Source organism: Hibiscus syriacus, unplaced genomic scaffold (genome assembly GCF_006381635.1).
Source record: "Hibiscus syriacus cultivar Baekdansim isolate YM2019G1 unplaced genomic scaffold, ASM638163v2 tig00110279_pilon, whole genome shotgun sequence".
Taxonomy (NCBI): Eukaryota; Viridiplantae; Streptophyta; class Magnoliopsida; order Malvales; family Malvaceae; genus Hibiscus; species Hibiscus syriacus.
The window spans coordinates 1,362,154-1,370,139 of record NW_024062659.1 but is presented as its reverse complement, the minus strand read 5'-3'; positions in this window follow the sequence as shown (position 1 = coordinate 1,370,139).

The following is a 7,986-nucleotide window of genomic DNA, read 5'->3' as shown; positions in this document are numbered from 1 at the left end:
CATACATTCAGACATATTGTGCATTTTGTTATTTTTTCTTTACATTCGCATTATGATTCCCTTTTTTCATTACATTCACATGTCTCATCAAAAATGAGAACATTCCGATCCTATGACATATAAGGAGCTTTACCAACAGTTGTTTGATGCACATGTGGTGTCCATGAAGCCCCGTACCCCAGGTAGTATGATGAGAACGCTCATTGCGAAAATCATAGCGGAGTCCCAGGGTGCACTATCGAGAATTACTCCACCATCAAGAGAATCATACAGAAAATACGTAACAAGAATCAGATCGACTTCAACAACTTGGGGGCATCCAAGTGAGGCATATCATCTCATCATTTGAGCCATTCTGTTTGGATTTGTTTTTTCATTCTTTTCTCAAGTTTTTGCAAGGACTTTTAAATAAATTTATGTTGCTTTAATGATGGCGAGCAATAAATCACATTTGCAAACTTGCAATTCTTTGAATATCATTTGAATTAAGAAACTCTGTTAATGGTTCAAAGTTACGGATCTTTGACAAAGTAACATGATTTAAAAAAAAGGACTTTGACCTTATCCAAAATATACCCTCAAACACCATACCCTGCTCTTGTAATTAACCAATATACCCTTTTCCTTTCATAAGGTACGGACAACATGGGGCATCATTTGCATATGACAATTACTATGTTTTTTTATTTAAGATGTTCAATGACGATGATGATCTTTACAAATGAAAGAGTCGAGTAGGTGAATCCAGTTTAGGTCAGTTGCTTGAAAATTGAACTCTAAAGATGAGATTCCTTGACTTTCAAAAACACTTAGACTATAACAGGTTCTTCTTGACAATCTTAGGAAATTAAATCCTTAAAAACTGAGCTATTCCGCTAAGGCAATTGGTTATAGAGGAAACTTGAAAGCCCTGGCCTTATGAGTAGATTACGTTCAAACCATGACATTGCTCGGACACTTGGCAATTCGGTGTTTGCTCCACTGCTCTTGTCAGACTGAAGACTCTGTGATGAGATGAACCCTTCAGTTAACTTGATAACTGTGATTATAATATTAAGCTGTCCCTCTAAAGCAATTGGTTAAACGCCCCGGCTTTATGGATTCAGCTAGTCAGATAACGACAAATTAAATCAAATTTATCTAAGCAAGAAATTTTCGGTAAAATGGACTAAGGGAGTTAAGGAACACCTGTTATAGTCAACTACACACGAGCACTCAAGAATTTCATTTTTAGACCGATGTTTTTGCGCTGCCTTTGTTAGAGGAGCCTACAAAGCTTGAACAAATAGAAGATTTCAGAGGACTGAAATAAAAGGTCTAGTAAGTGATCATGCTAGTTGCGTCATTTTGTCCGCACCCAATTGAAGTGCCAAAGCATGTTGTGATATTTCAAAAAAAAATGACATTTTTTTTACCAAAACCTTAGAAAGAAGGTCAAGCTAAAGCCAACCCATCCATTTGAACGCTGGTCAAAGAGCTGTAACTCTGAAAACGTTAAAAGAGTCATTGATTCCTTTGATATTCTTTGAACTCACGTTTATAATTTGATTCAATTGCGAATAATATTTTACAACATTTTTATCGTTTTCTCTCCTGAAACAAGAAAAATGAGAAAAACATTTTCAAACAGAACAATCTCAGATATGAAATGTCTGCAAAGCCCAAGCTCGAGAGGCAAATGGGGCACGATCGATTCCATGGACCAGATTGGCAGACAAAGCACAAAGAGATAACACATAATTCATTCATGTTGCATGCATCTTAGACATAATTAGGTGCATCACATTCCTCATTTTAGCATACATGATTTTTGCAGCTTTTAGAGTCAATGATACTTGATTCGTAAGCGCCTTTAAAGAACGATGGTGGTTGCTTAGCTCGGCAGCAAGAAGCTACCGATTGAAAATTTTCTCTCGAACTCACAATTTGCTCGAGAGTAAATTTCAACTTCACAGCGAAGGATATTGGACTCAAGACAACGCAAGTTCAACTTCACGACGAAGGGACCGCTGGTTGTCAATAAAAAAAAATTTCAGAGCCAATTTCAACTTCACAGCGAAGGATATTGGACTCCAGACAACGCAAGTTCAACTTCACGACGAAGGGACCGCTGGTTGTCAACAAATAATCTCCTAATTTCAGAGCCAATTTCAACTTCACAGCGAAGGATATTGGACTCCAGACAACGCAAGTTCAACTTCACGACGAAGGGACCGCTGGTTGTCAACCAATAATTTCATAATTTCAGAGCCAATTTCAACTTCACAGCGAAGGATATTGGACTCCTGACAACACAAGTTCAACTTCACGGCGAAGGGACCGCTGGTTATCAATAAACAATTTCTCGATTTCAGAGTCAATTTCAACTTCACAACGAAGGATATTGGACTCTAGACAACGTAAGTTCAACTTCACGACGAAGGGACCGCTGGTTGTCAATAAAAAAAATTTCAGAGCCAATTTCAACTTCACAGCGAAGGATATTGGACTCCAGACAACGCAAGTTCAACTTCACGACGAAGGGACCGCTGGTTGTCAACAAATAATCTCCTAATTTCAGAGCCAATTTCAACTTCACAGCGAAGGATATTGGACTCCAGACAACGCAAGTTCAACTTCACGACGAAGGGACCGCTGGTTGTCAACCAATAATTTCATAATTTCAGAGCCAATTTCAACTTCACAGCGAAGGATATTGGACTCCTGACAACACAAGTTCAACTTCACGGCGAAGGGACCGCTGGTTGTCAATAAACAATTTCTCGATTTCAGAGTCAATTTCAACTTCACAACGAAGGATATTGGACTCCAGACAACGTAAGTTCAACTTCACGACGAAGGGACCGCTGGTTGTCAACAAACATTTCTCAATTTCAGAGCCAATTTCAACTTCACCACGAAGGATATTGGACTCCAGACAACACAAGTTCAACTTCACGGCGAAGGGACCGCTGGTTGTCAATAAACAATTTCTCAATTTCAGAGCCAATTTCAACTTCACAGTGAAGGATATTGGACTCCAGACAACACAACGTAAGTTCAACTTCACGACGAAGGGACCGCTGGTTGTCAACAAACATTTCTCAATTTCAGAGCCAATTTTAACTTCACCACGAAGGATATTGGACTCCAGACAACACAAGTTCAACTTCACGGCGAAGGGACCGCTGGTTGTCAATAAACAATTTCTCAATTTCAGAGCCAATTTCAACTTCACAGCGAAGGATATTGGACTCCAGACAACGTAAGTTCAACTTCACGACGAAGGGACCGCTGGTTGTCAATAAACAATTTCTCAATTTCAGAGCCAATTTCAACTTCACAGCGAAAGATATTGGACTCAAGACAACGCAAGTTCAACTTCACGACGAAGGGACCGCTGGTTGTCAATAAACAATTTCCCAATTTCAGAGCCAATTTCAACTTCACAACGAAGGATATTGGACTCCAGACAACGCAAGTTCAACTTCACGACGAAGGGACCGCTGGTTTTCAATAAACAATTTCCCAATTTCAGAGCCAATTTCAACTTCACAACGAAGGATATTGGACTCCAGACAACGCAAGTTCAACTTCACGACGAAGGGACCGCTGGTTGTTAACAAATAATTTCCCAGTTCCAGAGCCAATTTCAACTTCACGGCGGAGGATATTGGACTCGGAACAATGCTACTTACTTGGAATGATATCCAATTCCAGGCTCAACTTCACGATGAAAGGGCCACCCGCGGTTTCAATCTCACGACGGAGGGAATCGTGCACACAAGCATCATCCATCTTTAGATTGGATTTCAACCTCGCGACGAAGAATATCCAACTCAAAGAAGGATTATTTGTCAACAAAGACCTTCGAGTTCGATTACGCTCAGCTCCAAGGCACATCATTTACAGCATAGCTCAAGGCTAGAAGGGTTATATGTCACCAAAAGACCTTTGAGTTCGACTACGCTCAGCTCTAAGGCACATCATTTGCAGTATAGCTTAAGTCGAGAAGGGCTATCTGTCAAAGACCCTCAAGTTCGATTACACTCAGCTTCGAGGGCACATCATTTAAAGCATAACTTAAGTCGAGAAGGGCTATCTGCCAACCAAAGACCTGACGAGTTCGATTTCATTCAGCTCGATGACAGTGATAAATTGCTTTCTGGAAGAGTTTTCAAGCCAAAATCTTTAAACCGAGAAGAAGACAAAGGCCCAATTCCAGGAAGCCCAATCACATTTGAGAACACCGGACAAAAACTGATTGTCTTTTTCGTCTTTGCTCTATTCTTGTTAACACAAAAATGTGCAAAGAGGGGCAGCTGTATACATCCATTTTTGTCCGAGACAACAAAAAAATTTATTATTATTATTTTATTAATTTATATATATACATTTTTTTTGCAGGTCTTCCATTCCCATCAAACAACCCACTAAACCACGTTCAATCCCACTATCTCCACCTACTCCAGTACCCCACGACTATCACCTTATCTATCACTCATTTTTGTTCCTAAATGGGGGAGGAAAAAGACAAAAGGGGGCCAGGTTGAGTTGGCACAAAAAGGAAAGGGGGACACAACAAGAGGGGGGGATTCTTTTCTTCTCTCTTCCTCTGCTCTCAAATCCTTTTTCCTTTTCCAGTTCTACGGCCAAAAACCCAGATGTCTTCTTTGCTTCCAACCAGCAAAGCGATGGCTCCATATTCAAGACACATATACTAGATTGTCTATGTGTAATGATATCCAGTCCCGAAGCTGCCAAACTCGTGCTGCTCACCAAATCTCGTTTCTTCAAGCCAATATTTCCCGCAAGCAAAGAGAGGACGCCAAGCATGCGTACAGTGGATTACATGCATCTATATATATAAATTGGCACACGAGCGCATGTGAGTTGGCTACGGAAACAACCGACGCTAAGCTTGGAGGTGACAAGAAAATCGGTTATGGTGGTGGTTCCAGTGTATAAGATGGCGGTTCCAGTGGTAAACGTGGAGATACGGACACGGTGGTAACCGCGGAAGCTATGGTGGTGGTCGTGGAAGCTACGGAGGTGGACATGGAAGTTACGGGGGGACCCAAAAAATTCAATATTGGCTTTGCCAACTTACGCTGCTGCTCCAGACTTCACTTACCAAATCAAAGCCGGTATTCCGACGGAGATGTGCTGAACATGATCAGAGACGGCTCGTTTCAAGCCAAGCTCGAAGATTTTGTCAAGATTTTTTCTAACAAAGAAAGGCTTGCCACAATAAAGAATGAAGCAATCCTTGTTAATTGTAGCAGGGGCCTGGGGTAGATGAAGTAGCTCTAGTTGAGCATTTGAAGCAAAATCCGATGTTCCGAGTTGGTTTCGATGTCTTTTGCATGAAACCCAGGCTTGCCGAGATGAAGAACGTTGTCGTCGTGCCACACATTGCTTCTGCGTCGAAGTGCACTCGTAAGGGGATGACAACGTTAGCTGCTCTAAACGTCTTGGGCAAGATCAAAGGATATCCAGTCTTGTTTTCACTCAAACAAAGCGTGATGTTGGATCAGCTAACACCTGTTGCATGTTTGTAAGTTGCATATTTGAGGGTTGCATGTTTAATAGCACAAGTGGCATGCGTGAAAACAAACCCCACGTGACCAAGGACTTGGGTAAATTCTCCATATGGTCCTTCAACCATTATTTATTTTATTTTATTTTATTTTATTATTTTATTTCCTTTGATTTATTATATATATTTTTTACAATCTAACATTTTTTAGAGAATTTCCAATTAATCAAAGGTAAATAATTCGAATTGAATTTTTAAATTTCGATTTAAATTTTAATTTTCGCAAATAAGACAACCGACAAATTAATTGGTACCGAAAGGGCGATTCAAGGGTGCTAATCCTTCCTTGACCGTAATCGACTCCCGAACTCGACACATTTCTGGTAAAACGCAGATCAAATAAGATGGTGTCCGATCCACCTAAATGTTTTTAAAGTGATCGGTGGCGACTCCAATTCGTTTAATCCAAGTCGAAGTCCAATTCTGGGACCCAACGGAAAGACGGTTGCGACAATTATAAATAAATAAAAAATAAATCCCGTGGTTAAAAGTACGAGCTTAGCTGTAAGATACCTTTTCAATAAAAATATTGTTACATGAAATAATTATATTTCTTTTATTATATTAATAATTAGTTTTTTATTTTTATTTTAAGAAAATTGGTAGAGACTGAAAAAGGAAAGAATCTAATGGTACTTCATGTACTAAAATAACATTCATTTACGAAACTAGCAGATTTTATGGGGATGTCTGTCGTAAATAAGCTTAATATATGGTTAAGAAAAAACGCTACTGAAAATATTATTAGTTTTTTAATATTTTCGGTAAAGTGCTACCTAAAATAGTATTTTTTCTACCGAAAATATTAATATTGGGCGCAACCTAAAATGTTATTTTATACCGATTTTTCTATCGAAAATTAAGTAATGAAATTAATATTTCCGATAGAAAAATAATGTTTTAGGTAGCGCTTTACCGGAAATGTTAAAAAACAAAATCATTTTTTGTAGCGTCTTTTTAGCCGTATATTAGGCTATCGTACTACAAAACTACATAGATTTAATATCTAAATAAATTAGAAAAAAATAAATTGGAATTCAGAATATAATATTATTTTTTTGGATATATTTTGTCCCACGCATGTATGATGTATATTATATATTTTGTAATTATCTAGTTATTTTAAATACTCTTATATTAATAAAAAAATACTCTTATATGAATCCACATTTATATTAATAAAAAAATACTCTTATATGAATCTACGTCACGGAGGGCATTTCATAATTCGGAAGTCTTTTACGGAAGCTATTCTCAATCTGGTGTTGGTGACAACCTATTATCTTACCTCCCACTTACCCCATTACATATGGGAACAAGGGACAATCATTTTATTGATGGTAATATAGTTTTTGCACATTATTACTAATATGCTATTGTAGTGGTAATATTTTAGAAATTTGTATGTAATTACCAAACCAAATTTTACCTAATTTTGTTCACTTTAATTCTTTAACTTTTCATATTAAATAGAATTTATTTTTATAATTTGTAACTGATAAAAATAATTAATTTTAGTTAATAAATAAAAAATATGAGTTATTATTAAGGGTGATAAAAAAAAATCTGAAATCGTTAACCGTAATCGTTAACTGGTATAACCGTTACATTTAACATGTTAATTAACCGGACCGTTAACACTAAACGATTTCAGTTAACCAAACTGTTAAAAATGATGGTTAACGGTTAAGTTTATGATTATAAAATTTGATAAATGATTAATCAATGGTTAACTGTTAATAAATTAAATTTCTAATTTATTTTATTTTTGCACAAATAACTTAATAAATTTCTGTTATTTATAATTTATATATATATATATATGATAAATTTTGTATACAAATAACTTAATATATATTTTTGATTTTTAATTTTTTTATTTCTTTGAAAATAAAAAAAATATATTTATGTCAATATAATTATGTGTTTATTGTTAGCTACTAAAATATTGAGAGATGTACATATTTACACCGATATAAGTAGGTGTTAAGTGTTACACTTTTTATTTTATTCACTTACACCGATGTAAGTATGTATTAAATGCTACATTTTTTTTATTTTATTCACTCACACCGGTGTAAGTATGTGTTAAGTGCTTCACTTATTTATTTTATTCAGTCACATCTTTGTAAGTATGTGTTAAGTGTTATATTTTTTTGTAATATGAATTATGAAAAAATTGACAAATAAATGTAATAGGTTAACCTACGGTTAACTTGTAACCGAACCGTTAATAACAGTTAATCGTTAGAGGTTATCCGTTTCTTAATGATTAAGTTACGGTTAGAAAAATCTCGTAATCGTTATAACGGTTAACCGAACGTTTAGGCTAAACAATACGGTTAACCGTCCATGAACAACCCCAGTTATTATTTTATACATAAGATTTATTTTACACAAACTGTTTA